The sequence below is a fragment of the Taudactylus pleione genome, unplaced genomic scaffold, assembly GCF_031769625.1.
Source record: "Taudactylus pleione unplaced genomic scaffold, aTauple2 ptg000674l, whole genome shotgun sequence".
In the NCBI taxonomy this organism is placed as follows: domain Eukaryota; kingdom Metazoa; phylum Chordata; class Amphibia; order Anura; family Myobatrachidae; genus Taudactylus; species Taudactylus pleione.
In genome coordinates, this window is record NW_028285076.1 from 60,681 (window position 1) to 82,689 (window position 22,009).

A 22,009-nucleotide genomic window follows, 5' to 3' on the forward strand; every position below is an offset into this window, starting at 1 on the left:
GAGACAAAGATCAACTTGTACCAGAGTGATGGGAAGAGAAGAGTATGGAAAAGGAAAGGAACTGCTCATTATCCAAAACATACCACCTCATCAGTGAAGCATGGTGGTGGTAGTGTCATGGCGTGGGCATGTATGGCTGCCAATGGAACTTGTTTCCTTGTATTTATTGATGATGTGCCTGCTGACAAAAGCAGCAGAATGAACTCTGAAGTGTTTCGGGCAATATTATATGCTCATATTCAGTCAAATGCTTCAGAACTCATTGGGCGGCGCTTCACAGTGCAGATGGACAATGACCCGAAGCATACTGCAAAAGCAACCAAAGGGTTTTTTAAGGCTAAAAAGTGGTATGTTATGCAATGGCCAAGTCAATCCCCTGACCTGAATCCGATTGAGCATGCATTTCACTTGATGAAGACAAAACTGAAGGGAAAATGCCCCAAGAACAAGCAGGAACTGAAGACATTTGCAGTAGAGGCCTGGCAGAGCATCACCAGGGATGAAACCCAGCGTCTGGTGATGTCTATGCGTTCCAGACTTCAGGCTGTAATTGCTTGCAAAGGATTTGCAACAAAGTATTAAAAAGTGAAAGTTAGATTTAGGATAGTTTAGTTTGTCCCATTACTTTTGGCCCCTTAAAAAGTGGGAGGCACATATAGAAACCGTTGTAATTCCTACACCGTTCACCTGATTTGGATGCAATTACCCTCAAATTAAATCTGAAAGTCTGCAGTTAAAGCACATCTTGTTTGTTTCATTTCAAAGCCATTGTGGTGGTGAATAGAGGCCAAAATATGAAAATTCTGTCAATGTCCCAATACTTATGCACGTGTGTGTGTGTGTGTGTGTGTGTGTGTGTGTATATGTATATATATATATATATATATATATATATAAAACCTGGGATATTGTATTACATTATCATAGGAGTTGACTGCGCCCAGAGCACCCATGGTTATCCCGCAGCACTAAGGCAGTATATGTTAGTTGTGCATTTGTAATTGATACTAACTGGTTGGTTACAGGAATCCCAATGCCAGCATCCCAAGAGGGATAGGATACAGATACCGATCGGTAAATATCCTAACTCTACCCCTAAACCTACCCTTCCCACTGCAGTCTACAAACCTAACCTCCCTCCTAGTGTCTAACCCTAACACTACTTACCGTCAGGATGCTGGCCTCGGGATTCTGACTAGTGTCTAGATTCCGGCACCAGCATACCGACAGCCAGGATTTAAACTACATCCCATACTAACTAACATGTACTTTTATTGTGTTATATATATCTAGAAATTATTTTTTATTGTCACATTGCATTTGGTTATTTTTAATTACATTTCCTATTTATCTATAAAGGATGTCTCATTGATTCATATGAGGTATCTGATATTATCACAAGTTTACTAACGCTGTATCTAAGCGTTCTAGATTAGTATGCTTTATTGATTATGGAGTTATACATACACTGCTGCTTCAGTTTTATTTTTTATATAATTTATCACATTCACTATTTATATACATTAGTACACATTGTTTATTAGCGCCTGGTTCTTTTTGCTTTTTTTCTGAAACAAAAAAAAAAAAAGTAAAATTGTCAAGATATATATTTTACGCTCGACAGTCACTGTCACTAAAATAGGGTAGTAAGAAATATAATTACCAATTAATATACTGTAGTTCTGCTTTTATGCATCTGGTCTGCAGTCAATGAAGCAAAACGTAACCATAAGCCTTTCTATTTAAAGTAGCAAGAACATAAAAAAGAATTGTTTTTTTAATATTATTTGACATAAATCACTGTGCAGGATATGGGACAACTCTTGGTAATGACCATTTTGCTTGGTGTGTTTCTTCAGGCTGCGATTGATGATCTAGAATTCTGTAAGGTAAAATGGCCACCGTGACAATCACAGTCACGTGGCACATCATTTAGGAGCAGAGAAGCTTTTGAACATCCCTCTACATCATACTTGCCTACGCTCCCGGAAGATGCAGGCTCACGATTTTTCAGGTAGCCCCCCACACCCCCAGAAGAGTAGACGGATCTCCCTCATCCTGCCCACTGCCTAGTAAAGTGAGCAGGATGGGGAGATTATACAGGGAGCTTGCGGGTCTGCACAGAGGGGCGGGACAAAAATGTGACTCATGTTATTTAGCCCCTCCCCCACCCCGTGGACCCACAAATAACGTCATTTTGTTCGGCAGGTGCAGTTCCCCATCCCCTTCAAAGCTGTCAGGTATATCTCCTCTATGGGCTTCTCCTGGTGAGGGTATAAGTAAAGTAGCTAAGTATGCTCTAAATCTAAACTCTTATCTACTCTCTGTACTTTATGACTGTAAACCAAAGAAAAAAGAAAATCAGTTCCCCAGTAGCCACTGGGAACTGGTATCCTGGTGCAATTAAAGTGGTGAGTGCTGGAGTTAATTACTTAAAGCCTTGACACCGCTGCTAGCTCATTTAACCAGTTACTCCTCTGGCACAATTGATCAGTAAACAAAAAAACACCTATTGAACTGCGCAGTTTGTCAAAGTATATATATATGAAATTCTGTAGTGTACGGATATTATGTTGGATAGATAAAGAAAGGCATCCTTTATAAAAATAAACAAATTTAATCACAATGTTGTAATGAACATATATACCAATTAAAATGTTCTACAATTTAAATATATTATCCACAATTTATGGTTGGGCATATCATCACTGTATTAGATATAATAAAACAATATTGATACTATGTTGCTCACCGGCCGGTTGTAGCGATATACAATCTAAAAGTCTCGTTTCCTAATAGTCATCCAGTGGTGCTGACGTGAATGTATCTATGAACTCCCTGGCTGGATAGATCCAATTAGCCCAAGGTGTATCAGAGACACTCTCAGTATGAGTGTACTGGATGTTTGAAAATGTATTGGAGTTCTTTATATGCCGCTCGGTGAGAGACCTGCAGTATCCCTCACCTGCCTGGATGTAATCGGCAATGCAGGAGGTAACACCTTCAATCGGCAAACAGTGTTCAGTGTTATACCTTCTCCGTCTGCTCACTGCGAGTGTGTGGCTGCAACACGTGTGTGTCAGCTTGCTCACCGGTCCTGAGTCCCGCTGCTGTGCGTCTGGCTTCCCTCCTCACATCTGAGCACTGAGGGCGGGAGGGGGTTGTCAGCTCAGCACGCTGCGCCTGCTTGATTGATGGAGACCGGTCTTATGTGAGCCTTTTACTGTGAGCCGTGCGCTGTAAGCAACTCCAGATGTTTCTGGAGTGTGGATTAAAGGTCCAAGATGAATATGCAAAAAAATAATTGCAGAATGGTATCCTTGATCGACGCGTCTGAAAGAGCGCTCGCTCTGAATCAGGGCTTTTTTTTTTTGACCACCCACAGCTATAGCGAGCGGCCAAAATGATGGTCTTGACCATCGGGCTTGCGACGAGACCCTTGCGGTAGGGTCTCGCTGCCGTAAGCCCTGGAGTGCTTTTGGCTCTATCAGAGCCAAAAGCACTCCCACTGACATCACTAGTGATGTCAGTGGGGCCGGCCCCAGACGGTAGGCGTTCCCATGGGAACGCCTCCGTCTGGGCAGCCACGCCCCCGGCACGCCCACCAAAGGGGGCGTGCTGTCAATCACCATCGATAGCACGCCCCCTTTGGTGCGAGACCCATAACGACGGCTTGGCCGTCGTTATTCGGGTCTCGCGCATGCGCACGACGGAGCCGCCTCGGTCGTGCGCATGCGCACTTGGGCAACATCGACCAGCTTGCGAGCGGGTCTGAATCAGGTCCTAAGTTCATTGTCATGGCAGAGGGACTTTGCAATTAAGTGCAATTCATCTGATCACTCTTCATGACATTCTGGAGTATATGCAAATTGCCATCATAAACACTGAAGCAGCAGACTTCGGGAAAACCAATACTTGTGTCATTCTCATAACTTTTGGCCATGGCTGTACAAAGCGGTTCAGCTGAGGTGCCACGGCGAGCTGCCCATGAGGGACCCACAGAGTGAGTGGAATGAGTAAAGTCAGTAGCCGGTATAGGAAGGCCTGCCTCTGTGTAAAGGCCCCCATACACGGCACGATATACATGCCGATCCGACAGATCAGCACGATATAGGTGCTATATCGTGCCGTGTATGGGCATGATATCGTACTGCGTGGCTCCCGCGGGGTCGTACATCGCATTCCCAGATCTTCCTGCAAATCCATCTGATTTGGGATGCGATGTACGATCTAATTCAGATGAAGGAGGGGGAAGCCGGCATATCGTGCGGTCTGCGGGTACGACGGATCAGCAGTCGCCCTGCACGGTGCATTGCACAGTGTATGGACACCTTAAGCCTGTAAGATAGTCATGCGAAGCCATCTAGCCAATGTCCGTTTATTGGCTGGCCAACCCTTCTTGTGATAGCCATAGAGCACAAAGAGGGAGTCTATTTTCCTCAGAGAACTGGCACGGTCCACATAGATCCTGAGAGCATGGACCACATCCAAGGAGGCCTCAACTACGGAGAGGTCTGGTGATTGGAAGACCGTGATTATGATTTCCTCAATAATATGGAAACGAGTACCACTTTGAGAAGGAAACCAGGGCGAGTCAGAAGAACAGCCCTGTCCTGATGGAAGATTAGGAATGGGGAGAGACATGAGAGGGACCCTAAATCCGATATCCTTCGGGCAGATGCCATAGGCCCTGATTCAGAGCCGGACGCTCTGACCAGAGCGCTCGCTCTGAATCAGGGCCCACCTCCATAATTATGGAGCGTCCTCCTGGACGCTCGTATAGCTGTGGGTCACCACCCACAGCATATACGAGTGTGCAGGTTGATGGTCGCGATGGTCTTGACCATCGCCACTGCGAGCCGAAGCCTGCGGTTGAGTTTCTCAACCGCAAGGCCCGGAGTGATTTTGGCTCTATCAGAGCCAAAATCACTCCCACTGACATCACTAGTGATGTCAGTGGGGCCGGCTTCTGACGGTAGGCGTTCCCTTGGGAACGCCCCCGTCTGGGAGGCACGCCCACCAAAGGGGGCGTGCTGTCAATCAACATTGACAGCACGCCCCCTTTGATCAGACACAACGAGCGAAGGAAAGTCCTTCGCTCGTCGCGTCTCGCGCATGCGCAGTGGAAAGTCCTTCGCTCGTCGCGTCTCCGTCGTGCGCATGCGCAGTGCACACCATCGACCCACTTGCGAGCGGACAGCCGCTCGCGAGTGGGTCTGAATCAGGCCCATAGTCAGAAGAGAGTCTTCGCAGAGAGCCACTTGAGATCTACAGATTACAAAGGTTCAAACGGAGTGCCTTTTAAGGCCTGAAGAACCACTGACAAATCCCACGGAGCCACAGGAGGGACAAAGGGAGGTGGTATGCAGAGTATACCTTGCAGGAAGGTGTGTACATCTGGTAGTGAAGCAATTCTATGCTGAAACCAAATGGACAGAGTAGATATGTGTACCTTCCGCGAAGTAAGTCGGAGTCTAAGGGCCTGATTCAGACCCACTCGCGAGCGGCTGTCCGCTCGCAAGTGGGTCGATGGTGTGCACTGCGCATGCACACGACGGAGGGAGCTCCGTCGTGCGCATGCGCGAGACGCGACGAGCGAAGGACTTTCCTTCGCTCGTTGTGTCTGATCAAAGGGGGCGTGCTGTCGATGTTGATTGACAGCACGCCCCCTTTGGTGGGCGTGCCGGGGGCGTTCCCAAGGGAACGCCTACCGTCAGAAGCCGGCCCCACTGACATCACTAGTGATAGAGCCAAAATCACTCCGGGCCTTGTGGTTGAGAAACTCAACCGCAGGCTTCGGCTCGCAGTGGCGATGGTCAAGACCATCGCGACCATCAACCTGCACGCTCGTATATGCTGTGGGTGGTGACCCACAGCTATACGAGAGTCCAGGAGGACGCTCCATAATTATGGAGGTGGGCCCTGATTCAGAGCGAGCGCTCTGGTCAGAGCGTCCGGCTCTGAATCAGGGCCTAAGTTTCAATCCAGCTTGGAGGAAGGCCAGGACTCTAGAGACCCAAAACATAGCTTCTGGCATCACACCACTGAAGTAGGTATGACACATGCTACGGTAAATCCTGGCAGAGGCCGGTTTATGCACTATGAGCATAGTCTGAACCAGAGCGAGAAAACACTTTAGACCTCTGGAGGGATGTCTCAAGAGCCACACCGTCAAAGACAGACGACCCAGGTGAAGATAGGGACCCTGAGACAACAGGTCTGGCCGCTATGGAGAGGCTCCAAAGATCTGAGTACCAATGCAGTCTGTGCCATGCTGGGGCCCACCAGCAGGACAGTGCCTCCGTCTTCTTTGAACTTCCGAAGAACTCGAAGAAGGGAGACTTGAGGGAATAGGTACACCAGACGGAAGGTCCACTTCACTGATAAGGCGTCTTCGAAGGCTGCCTCGGTGTCCCTTGTTCTGGACCCATACACTGGCAGTTTGTGATTGTGTCTGGAGGCCATGAGGTCCACCTCTGGTAGGCCCCATTTGTCCACTAGGAGTTGAAAGACTTCTGGGTGGAGACACCATTCCCCAGCATTCACGTCGTGACAGCTGAGAATCCAAAAGAGCTCCCAGATGAACCATCCTTTGTGGTGGATTTCTTCCAGTTGATTAACCAGCCGTGCTTTTGTAGGAAGGCAATAGTTACCTGAAGATGGCATTGAAGCACCTCTGGGGAGCTTGTTAAGAGCAAGTGGTCATCCAGGTATGGTAGCAGCCGGACCCCCTGAACACACAGGTGGGCCGCCATGATAGCCATAATCTTGGTAAACACCCATCAAGCTGTAGACAGTCCAAAGGGTAGAGCCTGAAATTGGAAGTGTTGCTGTAGTATAGCAAACCCGGAGATATTGCTGATGAGAGGGCGCTATAGGTACATGTAGGTAAGCATCCTGAATATCCAGAGATACCATAAAGTCCCCCGGCTCCACAGCTAGGATAATATAGTGTTGGGTTTCCATCCTGAAGCTGGGTACCCTGATAAACTTGTTCAGGAATCCAAGGTTGAGTATAGGCTGATGAGACCCATTTGGCTTCTGAACCAGAAAGAGTAGAATAACCACCGTTCCCTCCCTGTGATAGTGAGACTGGAACTATAACCCCTGCTTGCAACAAGGACTAAATGGCTTTCTGGATGAGCAGAGCCCTGTTCGGTTCTGATGGAGGGCCTGTGCAGAAAAATTGGTTTGGTGGCAGTCTTATAAAGGCGTGGGCGTACCCATGGGAGACCACTTCTCTTACCAAAGCACCTGTGGTGGTTTGACGCCAGCACTGGGCAAACTGAAGACGTCGGCCTCCTACTCTGGGGCCCCCTAGGGGGAGGCCCGTCCCGTCAGTCTGAAGTCTTGTCTTGGGACTTTGAAGCAGAACGACTGGTGTCCAGCTCGGTTTGGTCCTGGGCTTAGTGGGCCTCGTGGAAGCAGAAGGCCTAGGAAAAGACTGAACCTTAGGTTTTTATTTGGGATGAAAGGACCTAAAGGATGTTGTCCTAGGTTTTGCGGTAGTTGCTGAAGGCAGAAAGGCAGTCTTTGATGCTGCTAATGTGGGTTCAATCTTGTCTAAGTCTGGGCCAAACAAGATCTCCCCATTGTAAGGTAATGCTTCTAAGGCTTTCCTAGAATCTGCATCCGTCTTCCATGACCGCAGTCACAAAATGCGGCAGGCAGACACTGCCATGGCCAAAGCTCTAGAAGCTAGGAGACTGGCATCCAAGGACACTTCTCATTGCGAGAAGTTTGCAGATTAAAGTGAAGCTTGAATACTTAAATGAATTGTGTGTTTGATTCAGAAGCAGGCGAGTTAGAATACAGAAAAAGGCGAGTAATACACAAAACAGTAACACATATTTCCGATACCACTTACATCTGAGATTATGTTTGGCCTAATGCACTGCAGGGGGTGTAATGCATTTGTTTTGCAGGAAGAATTCTGGAGACTCAGCTACTGCCCAATCTGTAAGCAATTTTCTCTGCTGCAGGAGGAGATAGAAAAACTGCATGCTGAGATATGCAAGATGTCTGTGTCCTTGAGGCCACCACTGCCTCAGAGAGCCCCCAGAAGACATACTGCCTGGACTACTGTGGGCTCTGAAATGCAGAGATTTCCAGAGGGACACAAACACCTCCCACAAGCTGTGACACTGCAAAACTCATATGCTGCTCTTACAGGGCTGGAAGGCACAGCTAATATAGGCAATACAGAACAGGAAGATATGGGGTCTTCCACTGACTATAGAAAAAGGAATAGGAACAGGAAAATTACATCTTCAAAAAGGACTACACTTCTCTTGGGAGATTCCATTATTAGAGGAGTACATCTGGGAAACACTGCTGAAGTAGAGAGACAAGTAAGGTGTTTACCTGGAGCCAACAGCTCCAAGGGATAAAGAGCGCATGCTGGGAATTGTGAAGGCAGCAAGAAAAGATGGAGAGGTGGATGTCATTGTCCACCTAGGGACAAATGACCTGGCCAATGCTGAAGTCATGGCAGTAAAAGATGAATTCAGGAAGTTAGGGACTGCTCTAAAGCAGGTGGTAACCACTGTAACTTTTTCAGAAGTATTGCCAGTACACAGAGGGGGAGATAGATATCATTGCATCAGCAACTTTAATGTTTGGCTACAGAAGTGGTGTTAGGAGGAGGGATTTGGATTGACAGTCCATAGCCACGCCATCTGGCAAGATAGAAGCTTATACAAATATGGCATGCACCCATCTTCAAAAGGGTGCATACACAGACACTGCATTATCCTGCTTATTTAAGGAATTGGAACATTTACAGTATCATTAGTAAAGGAGAATCTGACTGCTCCAAAACGACTCTTGGATCCCCTGCCATTCATATCAATATATTTAATGTCCTACATGTTCTACTTTTGTCTACCTTTTAAGTAGTTTTGCATTTACATTTTTAAACTGTTCTGTGCATTTACTCCCACATTTCTGCCCTCACTTGTCCACCCCCCACCTTTTTTTCCTTAGTGTGTCATTACTGTTAGTATGTATACTGTACATTCATTTCATTTGAACTTACCCACCACTTTTATGTGGGAATAAAACTCTTATTATTATCCATTTATATTACTTCCGGTTGTATGGTGCATTTTTAGTTTTATTATCGTGACAATTTATTGTTTATTGTTTCTTAGTAAAAGCATCCTTTCAATATACACAATATAGGGTAAACTGCTATTAATATATATAAAGGCAGAACACTATACCCCACATGATTGAGCGCTCGCTGTTACAAACATTTCCATATGTTTGCTTTTACTTTGTATATTTTTAAGGTTGAGTGGTGACCTTCTCGCGAGCTGCTGCCATTGATACCAACAGTACTGTTGACTGGAGAGCAGTTACCCATCTCTATTTTTCAATTAACGCATAAATACTACGTTAATACATAGTATTGAAGAAAAAAACAAGCCCGTTTTGGCGACTATAGAAACAGGGGAGAAAGTGATTCTTTGTATTGGGGTGATTTACAGATCACCAGGTCAGGAAGAGGAACTGGACAATAAACTACTGCAGGACATCACTAAAATGGCATTAAAAGGAGAGATTATAATCATGGGAGATTTTAATCTACCCGATATAAACTGGGAGGTGTCTGTGGCAAGTTCCACTAGAAGTAGGGACATCCTGAATTCATTGCACGGAGCCTCCCTCCAGCAATTGGTGAGGGAGCCCACTCAGAAAGGCGCAATATTAGACTGAATACTTACAAATGGAGACAGAATATCTGATGTAAAAGTGGGTGAAAACCTGGGATCCAGTGACCATCAAGCAGTATGGTTCAGAATAAAGACAGATACTGACTCGCCCCATACAAAAACAAAGGTGTTAGTTGTTAGGAAGGCTGATTTTGCAGGGATGGGAAGATGTGTAAGCGAATCTTTGGCAGAGTGGAGGAACTTGAAAGGAGTGCAGGAGAGGTGGGAAAATGTAAAAAGTGCAATATTAAAGGCAACAGACCTTTGTATCAAAAGGGTTAGGAAAACCACAAGGAAAAGGAGGCCAGTGTGGTTTGGGAAAGAGGTAGCAAGTATTGTGAAAGAAAAAGATTGCCTTTAGGAAATACAAGCAGATGCAAAATAATGAGGACAAAGAGGAGTATCTTGTAAAACAGAAGGAGGCTAAGGAAGTAATCAGAAGTGCAAAGGCAAAAGCTGAGGAGAAAATGGCACAGTCAGTGGGTAAAGGGGGCAAAACTTTTTTTAAGTATATAAGCGAAAAGAGAAAAACAAAAAGGTAGAATAAAAAGACTAAAGACAGAAAGAGGGAGGCTTGTTGAGGGAGACAATGTAATAGCTGATCATCTTAATAATTATCTTTGTTCTGTATTCACTACTAAAAGAGAGGGAAAGGGGCCACAGTAAAGTTGCAGGTGTGATCAGAAAAATGAGTTAGGAACAAGTACATTTACAGAGAAGATCCTAACAGAACTCTCAAAACTGAAAGTGGATAAATCAATGGGGCCAGATGGGATACATCCAAGGATACTAAAAGAGCTTAAAGGGGTGCTGGTAACACCATTAACAGAATTATTCAACCAGTCAGTAGCTACTGGAGTAATTCCAGAGGACTGGAAAAGAGCAAAAGTTGTCCCACTGCACAAAAGTGGAAGCAAGGAAGAGGCAAGCAACTACCGACCAGTGAGCCTTACATCAGTAGTAGGGAAATTGATGGAAACACTCTTAAAAGAAAGAGTCGTAGATTATCTCAAATCCAGCAATTTGCAGGATCCCAAACAGCATGGATTTACTGGGGGGAGATCATGTCAAACAAATCTTATTGACTTTTTTGACTGGGTGACTAAGGAAATAGATAAAGGGGGGCCATAGATATAGCTTATCTAGACTTTAGTAAGGCTTTTGACACTGTTCAACATCGCAGACTGTTAAATAAACTGGAAAGCATGGGATTGGATACAAAGATAGTTGAATGGATAAGATCATGGCTGCAGGATAGGAAACAGAGAGTTGTAGTAAACGGAGTGCAGTCTCAAGAGGGAAATGTTACCAGTGGAGAACCTCAGGGATCTGTACTTGGACCAGTGCTTTTTAATATCTTTATTTGTGACATTGCAAATGGTATTGAAGGGAAACTATGCCTTTTTGCAGATGACACAAAGTTATGCAACAGGTTAGACACACCAGGAGGGGTAAAACAAAATGATTGATGATCTAGGTAGTCTAGAGAAATGGTCAAGAACATGGCAACTACAGTTTAATGCCAAAAACTGCAAGATCATGCACTTGGGTCTCAAAAATCCAAAGGCTAAATATAGTATTAATGGCACTATACTGGAAACTACTGAAGAGGAAAGAGATCTAGGAGTCACTATTTCCAAGGCAAGCAAACATTGTAACAAAGCAATGAGGAAAGCAAGTCAGAAGCTTGGTTGCATAGGGAGAGGAATCAGTAGCAGAAAGAAAGATGTGATAATAGCACTGTATAGGTCATTGGTACATCCTCAAATACTGTGTTCAGTTCTGGAGGCCATATCTCTAGAAGGATGTTAATACATTAGAGACTGTACAAAGAATGGCAACTAAAATGGTGCAAGGTCTACACCACAAAACGTACCAGGAAAGACTAAAAGATCTTAATATGTATAGTTTGGAGCAGAGAAAGGAAAGGGGGGACATGATAGAAACGTTCAAATATATAAAGGGTTTTAACAAGGTAAAAGGAAGGAGACATTCTTCAAAGAAAGAAAAGTATTAGAACAAGATGACATGTTCTGAAACTGGAGGGTGGTAGGTTGAGGGGAAATTTGAGGAAAACTTACTTCACAGAAAGGGTAGTGGACAAGTGGAATAGCCTCTACCACCTCTAATGGGAGGCTAAGAGAGTAGAACAATTTAAACATGCATGGGAAAGACATAAGGATATCCTTCAGAAAAAGTAAGGCTCAATAAGGGTTGAGGTAACAATATGTTTAAAAATGGGGCAGACTAGATGGGCCAAGTGGTTCTTATCTGCCGTCAAATTCTATGTTTCTCGCATATATGTAGCTGCATCTTTTATGTGAGCCGCATAAGAAAACTGATCTCCAGAGGCGTCTGAGGGAAAAGATTCTTCAAGGGCATCTGCCCAGCCCTCAATTGCTTTAGCCACCCATGTAATAGCCATGGTCGAGTGAGCAATGAAAGAGTACACAGATTTAAGGTCAGTTTCAATCTTTCTATCCGCAGGGTCCTTTAGTGAGGAAACTGTAGGGATAGGTAATGTAGAGCTTTTAATCAAACACGTAACATGGGAATACACTGCTGGGGGAGTTTCTGATCTTGCAAAATGAGCTGCAAGAAAAGGATAACAAGAGGTCAGGCGTTTTGGGGCTGAAACCTCATACTAGGCATTGCCAAGCTTCTGCTATGTGCTCAACTAGTTGAGAGACCAGCATCTTCTGTCTCCTCAGATGACAGCTCAGAATCTGAGAGCTGCGTAGACTATGAAGATAACACAGAACGCTTAGTAGTCTTACTGGGTAGGGGCTTTTCACCTTGCAACATATTTTGAAAGGCTGTAGAGGTAGCCGCCAGACTTTGTACTGAGTTAGAGAGTAAGTCTACCCATGGAGGGGGCATAGGAGATACCTGCATTGCTTGTACCTGTTGTGGCAACCCCATAGGGGGAATTACAGCCGTGACTGCTAGGCGGTCCGGAATAGTGGCCAGCACCTAAGAAAAGGAAGCCCAGGGAGCCTGGTGAGGTATAACACTTAGCCCATCCTGTATTAAATCCTCCTCAATTAAGCCCGTATCACATAATTTGGATGAGAGCAGTATGGGTGCAGCTGCTTGCTTGCTACTCTTGCCTTTGCTAGACATAGCCTCAGAGTAGTATATAGCACACAATATGGCACTGAGTAATAGTAAGACTGCCCATCTGCGGGCCACTGCAAGCGGTGGCCTGCCTTACCTGTCCCCATAGAAAACGGGTTGCAGTCTGGTTCTGTCCGCGGGGCCAGCTAGCAAAGTCCCCGGAATGCCCGCTGAGAGCACTAGGCGGGGATGGCGATGCCCGGAGGGGGTGATGGAGCTGCTGCACAGATGTCCTGCGGACAGTCTGCTGCTGCCCACCCAGAAGATTAAATGTAAAATAAAGAAAATCATAAAAATAAAAGCTTTTGGGCTGCTGAAGCATCCTGACAGCAAAGCCTTAACTGTTCGGTGCCCGGTCTTCAACCACCACCACCTACACCCCCAAGTTCTCCCTGTGCAGCCCAATACCCAACCAACCAGTTAGGAGCTGATTGGTTGGGTATTTTATCTCCATCCACATTATCTTTTTTTCAAGGCTTAGTACATAGACCCCTAACCTACTTATGTATTCTATCCTCAGGGAGATATCCAGAGGGGGTGGGGCAAGCCACTTTGCATCTTTAGGACCTGCTATATTATTCGGCAAATCGCGGGTCGACCGAGAGGGATAGGGCCAAAGATGCATTCCTCATATAATAACATTGTATTGGCCCCGCCCCCGCCCCAAGGACTTGCGATTCCTGGCACTGTCCTCCTCACTTCCCTAGCAAGTGGGCAGGATACGGGATGGCTATCTAATCTTACGGGGTCTACCTGCAGATTCAGGATACTCCCGAACCTTCTGGGAGAGTAGTCGCCAGTCAGACCTCCTAAAACACTGAATAAAAAAAATATATATAGTATTGACCATATAGGTTTTCGCCATCTTGAGGTATTAACATAGGAGGACAGCTGGTGAGCACTATGTTGTTAAAGTGTTCTCGAGAGTTAGAGTACATTATTGTATTCTTAATGTAAATTCAAATGTTTTTTGGGCACCAAACAGAGCTATTCAATTGTTGCTCTGATTGGGTACAAGTGCAACGGTTATCGCGCTTGTTGCACCCCCAAATGTATCAAGTTCAGTCGCGTAAAGCGGCTAAACCTGTCTAAAGTACTGTATAGAGTCCCCAAACAGCAGTTTGTGTGCTCAAATGGCTGACTTTTGGGAGGTTTAGGCTACGCGGAGGTTAGGTTTAGGCAGCAGGAAGGAAGGTTTAGGATTATGGGTATGGTTAGGATACTTACCGACAGGTGTCGGTATCCTAACCCTGTCGGGATGCTGGCGTCGGGATTCTGACCTCCAGGATATCGAGCGCCGGCATCCCGTACCCACGTTTGTGAATGGTGTAGGCATGTAGATATGGCTTCATAGTAATAGTAAATGCTGAAATTACAGAACACAATTCATACACAACAATATAGTGTACAAACAGCCTGAGGTGGACATCCCTTTTTAACTCAGGAAGCCCACATTTTAAATAGAAAAGTATATTTAAGTTTACTATATAAATATATTGACGCCCTTATGCGGCTGATATGAAGTTGGTAGCAAAATGGGCATAAATCACTTTAAAAAGAAAAGGACTTGCAAATACACAATATATTAACATTTATTCCAAGCTGCACATATCTCTAGTTTGCATCTACATGGGAAGAAAATGTGCCTAGTTTGTCATCATCAGTGTGTGCCCTTGCCTATAGCAGGTGCACAATAGAAGAATACATATGCACATAATTGCCGGTATGCATGAGCTGTATTTACATGAGCACTCCCTCTCCACACTTGAACGGTCTACTTGAGCAGATACGACCCTTCCTACCCCCATTCCGCCTCTCTAGCGGGAAGGTCAGATGCCTGGGGTCTGCATGCATTCATATTCTGAGCATCTGCAGAGTGAAATCATGCAACCTGGCATAGTACTCATTCTGCACCAACTCCTATGCCTGGAATACATTTTAAGACAGTACAAATAAAAAACTGTCCGACAAGTGAACTGCACCTATTTACAGAACAGCTTAGTAGACTAGTGCCAAAATATAAAACATTCACTGGGAAATAAATGCGATTTTTACAATGAATGGGTTAATCTTTTGATAAAAAGTACAATGGATTATGTGTTCTGCAACATGTATATAAAATGTAGTTGTGTAAGGCTATATTTTGGTGGTTGATACATGCTGTATGCCAAAGGTTCCCAAACGTCGCTATTATAGTTCACATTTTAAGGATATCAATGCTTGAGCACAGATGACTTAATTAGTACCTCAGTCAATTTGATTTAATGATCTGGACTTAAGCATGGATATCCTTAAAACCTGGACTGTAACGGCAGAGTTTGGGAACCTCTGCTATAAGCCATAGTTGCGGTAGTTTTGACTTGCTGACTGTTCAAATCCTCATAGGCTGCATACAAGAATCTGCAAGTCTGGAGCAAGATGAGGTGCAGTTCCCGATATTCCCACACCGTTACATTGGCAACTCACCCCCTCATGGGTAATTGAATTTAACCTTTTTTTTTTTTTTTAAAAAGAAAGAGAAAAACACATCAGTGTAATAAAAGGTTATACACAAAATGTAAAACGATAACCAGAATGTAACCAGTGGCTGATTGAGAACTAAAGCCCCAGCACAATGTCATTTGTTCCACAATAGCTGGAGCACAATATCTGTGTGTGGCCTACTCTATCAGACCCTCCAGCATGACCTCTTCCACCAGGTACAAAAAGCCTGGACTTCCCTCTTAATTTATGATTGCGTTCACTTGTGCTGAACTGATTAATTGATGAGAAGGGTGTTTCAGCACAGGTGACAGCAATAATCAAGACTGAAGCCCAGGAGAGGCGACCTTTGTACCTGGTGGAAGGGGTCACGTTGACGGGTATGCTCTATACCAGTGGTTCTCAAACTCAGTCCTCAGGACCCCAAACAGTGCATGTTTTCCATGTCTCCTCACAGATCACAATTTAAAAAATTAGCTCCACCTGTGGAACTTTTAAAATGTGTCACTGAGTAATGTGTACACCTGTGCACCTACTGGGTGATCAGGAAAACGTGACCTGTGTGGGGTCCTGAGGACCGAGTTTGAGAACCTGTGCTCTATACCACAGGTTCTCAACCTCAGTCCTTAGGACCCCAAACAGAGCACGTTTTCCAGGTCTCCTCACAGAATCACAAGTAATATAAATATCTCCACCTGTGGATATTTTAAAGTATGTCAGTGAGTAATGAATACAACTGACCTAGAAAACCTGACCTGTTCGGGGTACTGAGGACCGAGTTTGAGAATCACTGCTCTATACATGTTAAGTTCAGCTCATGGATCACATGGCTGACTGTATAATGACACTGGAAGAATAAAGAGCACACCGTACACTAAACTTGCATGTTGCCATGACTAATAACATATAAGGAGGACACTAATTGCGGTGCTGACTCCTGAGACAGGAAGAATAACCATGCTGCTAGGCTGCTGTCCCTCCTGCTTATCACATGATACGAGCGGCTGGAGGATTTCCTGGTAGAAGGGAGGCTCCCTCCCTATCAACAAAAAACATGGAACATACTACAATCCAAATGAATGTCATGTGACGCTATTAAGCCGGCTTTGTGTATTATTTGTGAGGGTCAAGCACTAATTATATTAATACTTATTATAATACAAAATGACAGCAATGGATTGCAATGCTGCAAACTCCATTTTAGAGACATGATTTATAAAATGTGGCTATTACTGTCTCTGTGATCAGGAAACCGCCCTGATTTACCTGGCTAGAATCAGTGTTTGGGGCAGGGGAAAGTGACAGCCTCAGCACAAGGGCTGCTTATTTATGTGGCAATAAGACTACAAAGGATCCCTACCTGCTCTATATATTACCAGGCAATAACCACAGCACAGCTGATCCCAGCTCCCCTCCCTTCCCGTGCAATCTCATACCTGTCTCTCCAGCGGCCTCTCACTCTGCTGTTCCACACTCCCCAGTGCCAGGGCAGCAGCGCATACTCAGTCCTGCTGCTGGGGAGGAGTTGTTGTTGCTGATAGAGCAGCTGATCTGGGAGTCCTGCCTCAAGAAGACTCAGTTGTTGTTGAGCAAGTGCAGGGCAGGCAGCAGAGACTAGTGCACTCTCACTGGTGGTAACCTTACTGACAGGAGAATGTGCAGCAGTGTGTATGTGGGGCATTCAAAAAAGAATAGTAAAGCTATATCTACTCCTTCTTCCTGGTATTAGAAGAATGAGGGTGGGGAAAGAATTATACCCAGAGGGGCTAGTAGATTACTTTTTCTTACATTAACTGCAGTGACCTGTAGACTTCTACCACCAGAATCTCACTGTTGCTCTACTGTAAAGCTTCCTTCTCACTTTATTTCATTATTTGTTTTTAACCAGACATAGAAATAACAACATTACAGGTATAATAAAAGTGAAGACATTGTGCTTACCATAGACTGGTAACTAATGCAAAACTCTGTAACTGTTCCCTGTAATTATCACTTTCAGGGGCTGGCTGGCAACTTTTAGCCTTGGGGGCAAATGCAATCCAGTGGCCCTAGCTTTCCACAAACAAACGGCAACAGAAAAATGGCCATGAACCGGGCGTTCATAAATACAAGTGATACAGAGGTGCACGCATTTCAAGCACATATCCACTTATGGCTGAAATGGTATAACTGGGCTGAAGTTCAGTGAGGGTATGTATTGCATACAGAATTGTAGCCACATAGTTGGTTGTAAGTGTAAAAATATGGGGCCCATTTATTAATGATTGCATTTTGCAATGCGATCAGGGCATGCAGTACAGTCCATGATCGCACTGCCGGCGGAGGGATCTGGGAGATCCCCCTGCACCCATTATAAATACGCTTTTGGGCACCCCGGCCTGATACTATTTCTCAAGACCCTCCTGTTTTCTTTGTGTGTGTGTGTGTGTGTGTGTATGTGTATATATACATATACACACACAATAAATATTACTTATAGGACACAGGGGGGTAGATGTATGAAGCCCAGAAACGGTATCAGCGCAACAGTTTCTCCCCGATGTATGATCGGGGGGTCTGGGCGGTAAATGACAGGGGCGCTGTGCGCCCCTGTCATTATCGGCGCTGTTATCTACAAGATAGCAGCGCCGATAGCCTGGGCTATGTATGAACGGTCAGATCGTCTGACCGTTCGGCCGGCTGTAGCTGTTGTTATCGACAGCTACAGCCTGGCGCTAGCCTATACCCACAGCAGGGATGTGGTCTGTAGTGGGTAGCGCCGGAGGGGGGGAGTTAACGCTCCCCCTCTCCGGCCGGTGAGATGTTCACACATCTCACCGGTAGTGCTTCCTGCTTCGCCTCGGTAAAGAGGCGAAGCAGGAAGCGTTATAGCGGCACGGTACGTGCCGTTATAATACATCTACCCCAGGGTCTTTAATTAAAATGTAACAACAACTACAAAAAAAAAAGCTTAATACTGCCTGACTTACTTTTCCTCTGCTGCTGCTAACAGACTGACACAGAAGAAGACGAAGGCTGCACCTGCACGTTCCTCTCTCCCCAAAAGTCAACCTCCATATGCTGCTGCGGGCGGCTGTGCCTTCACTTCCTCCTTCCCAGCAGCCTGCGCACCAGCAGGCTGCAGGTTCATATGCCATTGGACAGCTGAGCAGTCACTCAGCAGCCCAGCATTGCTCTGCAGCGCTGGCGGCTGTGACAGCTGTCACTGCGGTGCCGCTGGTGTGCAACGCTGCAGATCAGATCGGTAATAGAGATCCGATCTGTGGCGGGGGCTTCCTCAGAGAGGGAGGCCTCTGGGTACTTATCCCCAGCGCTTCCCCCTTAATCCAGCCCTGCTCCCTAAAAGTCTGCAGCAGTGCAGCGTGACCACGGCTGCAGGTATGTAAAGTCCGGCACTGGGCAGAAGACAGCCTTCCCTCTGGCTGGGCCGCCAGCCCCAAATGCTTAAAAATAGATATCACCTTGCCCCCCGGCCCAGTCCGCCTCTGATCACTTTGGCATAGATTTAATAGCCTGTGGTTCATCAAAGCCATCGATCATCGGAAGCTCCAACTAAAAGTTTTAATTGGCAACAGGAATCAATGCTAAACAAGCTGATGATCTCCAGCTTACCCCTTTAGGTAGGAACTTGTCTGTGGAGTATTTGCCACTGTAATAATAATGACGCTGGCCAAAATAGCACACGCTGGGGTTGTCATCACAAACATAAAAGCGTAAATACTTGGCTATTGTAAACCGATAGTTGCAACCATCAATGTTTTTGATCCAATGTTTGTGTACACCAGGGATAGAGAGCCTGATTCAGAGATGGCCACAATGCTAATGTGTTTGCAAATGGATGATTTTTTTTCTACTGCATATGAGTCACACTGCGCATGTGCCATGATGGTCCTGTGACAATGATCGCAGTGAGAATTTATTTGCAAACTGATTGACAGACAGGGACTGTTTGTGAGTGGTAACTAAAACGCAGGTGTGACACTACCATTTCGGAGGTGTGTCACAACTTGCTACTGCGATCCTGTACGCAGTAAAAATGGCTCCAGCATCTTACTTCTAACAGCCATTCTGTGCAACCACAGGGTAATTCAAAAGTTCAGCAATCGTCCACTGTGCATCCAATGGTTGCATCTTTGTGAACAAGAGACTGGGCCTGATTCAGGGATGTACGTTCACCTGAGGATAAACACACATCTCCGATGGATAGGGATGTGCGCCTGTGTAGGACCCATTCTGCGCATGTGCAGAACAGGTCCTGTGATCTCGCTCGCAGACCCCCCCCCCCCAGGTCGCTTTGGGGATGGAGCGGGGACATGTTGGTCACCGTTCCGGAAACGGAGGCGTGACGCCTCCTTTTTTCGGGAGGGACGAGGCCAGGGTCTGCATCGGTGGACGCAGATTTCTGGCTTCTTGCATCACCTGGCTGCAGCCCGACCAAGCAGTGCTGGGATCGCAATTGCAGCAAGGAGGTGTCTGACACTTCCTTCTGCATTTGCATCTGTGATGGACGGATTGCACAGCTGCTTGTGTGCGGCTCTGCAAATCCGTCCATCTCTGAATGGGGCCCTGTGTGCATTTCAGTAAAAATCTCGGCTGTTACGACTTTTGCATATTTTTGCACATCAGATGCGTACAGGATTGCAGCTGTGACGGTATTTGCAGCCGTCTGAATCAGACACAGATTTACTAAGGAGCTGGTTGTCAGCTTTGACTGATCTTGTAGGTTTTAAAAAAACATTTTTTTTGAGTCGTCAGTTTTAAAACAATAGTAATGAATATTAAACCAGGCTTGCTTAGCATTTACTTCTATTACAGTTTTAAAACTTTTAGGGGTCCATTTATTAAGGATCGCATTTTGCAATGCGATCAGGGCATGCAGTACCGCCCATGATCGCATTGCAAAATGCGATCATACCGGCCGAATGTATGACCCGGCACATGCAGGGAGACGGGCTCTGAAAAGAGCCCATCCCTGCGATGTGGCCGGAGCACGTTCCGGGCTGCTGCGCACGCGCAGTCCCGCGGACTGCACATGAGCGGCACCCATTGCCGGCGTGGGGATCTGGAAGATCCCTCCACCGGCTGAAATGCTGGTAAGTGCGCATAGGACACAGCGGCTAACGCTATCTTCAGATGGCGTTAGCTGCTTGGGTCAATATCGGGAATGCTTCGCATTTCCGATATTGATACATTTGGCAGCATCGCATCCCCCATAGAAACCTATGGGGGAGGCGGCTGCCGGGGGCAATGGAGGGATCGCAGCAGGTATCGGAGATACCCGCTGCAGTCCCTCCTTCATACATTCGGGGGATACTAAGTATTTGAGGTAAACCCCCAAAAACAGGTGTTTTCAGGGAATTTACCTCAAATGCAGTTTGATAAATGGGCCCCTTAATCAAAGCCACCAATGATCAATGGCTTTGACAACCTGCTGTTTAGTAAATCTTACCCCAGGAAGGAGAAACTGGACAGTAGATTTATTAAGGAGCAATTTGTCAAAACCGCCAATCATCAATGGCTTTGTCCAATAAAACGGCAAAAGGAATTAATGATAAACAAGCCGGGTTTAGCATTTATTTCTATTGCCATATTAAAACTATGGGCCAAAGCTGCCAAAGACAAATCGCTCCTTAGTAAATCTACCCCTTTGTGTCAGTAGCAGAGCTTGTTTGCACATGTACAAACTACAGATGTCCATTGCACATGCGCACCCACATACCATTAAACTATTGAAAGGTTACCAGTTGATGGTTACATGCCATCACATGTTGCAATTGAAGCAACGGCGCAACAATTCGATGGTGCCCGTACAATGCCCATCCCTGCTCTGCTATGGAAAATAGCACAGACTCAGACTGGTATAATTTAATAATCCCTGCCTCCAGTTGGTCAGGGTACACTACCCAAATTTCTGTGTGGAAAACTGTCCCTATAAGTTTAAATGGCAACTTTTGAGCCACAAAGAAAGTAAAAGTAATCAGAGCCATTTTAATATCCTTCCCCAGACATTAAGGTTATTTATGAATTGCAAAAATGCAAAACCTCGGGCTGGCGCTAACCTTAGGCAAAGCTAGGCTTGTCTAGTGTACCAAATTGTGAATAGCACTTAATATACTTAGGGTCTCATACATTGTTGCACTCAAGTTGGCCGCATATGTGAGCTGAGAGGTAAGGCCTGATTCACAGATGGACGTAGTGCTGGCAGAGAAGGGTATAACTCTGAATTGGCTGTAGTTGTTCAAAGTAGTGCATGCTTGGGTATGGAGCATGCGTAATGCAAACAGTCAACCATAAGCAGAACAGACTTGTGTGCAGCTCTGAATTAGCCCCTTGACACCCACACATCCAATATTGACACATGAAAGAGCAACATCCGGCAGCCTCTTACCTGTGAATCTGTGGCTGCTCCTCTTCATTGGAAGTAATGGGCTGAGGGTGTGGCGCTAGACTATGTACCCATAGTCCAGGGCCACACAAGAAGATGCTTCTCTGCTCTCATCCCATAATTGGTAAGGAGTGGAGCTCCGTCAGTGGAGAGGGGGGTGTCCAAAGGGGAAGCAGGCCTAGTAAAACCTGAATGGATTTATTGGTCATTATTTGGTAACAAAAGTTTGCATGGTTTGATTACAAGTGATACAATGATTTACCCGAGTATAGATCAGCATGCAATAGTAAAAATGTAGTTTTCCTAGACA

General features: G+C 45.7%; 1 protein-coding gene across 3 annotated transcripts in view; it reads right to left on the reverse strand.

Moving 5' to 3' along the window:
- LOC148478152 (syntaxin-7-like) overlaps positions 1–22,009 on the reverse strand; it is a 111,209-nt gene that overhangs the window by 56,970 nt on the left and 32,230 nt on the right. The window contains exon 1 of one of the 3 annotated variants that reach the window (XM_088455855.1): positions 16,751–17,013. The exons of 1 other annotated variant lie outside the window; for it this stretch is intronic. The gene's annotated coding sequence lies outside the window, so the exon portion shown is untranslated. Of the gene's footprint in view, positions 1–14,060; positions 14,190–16,750; positions 17,014–22,009 lie in introns of those variants that run through there. One more of the 3 variants, XM_088455857.1, reaches the window with a different exon arrangement.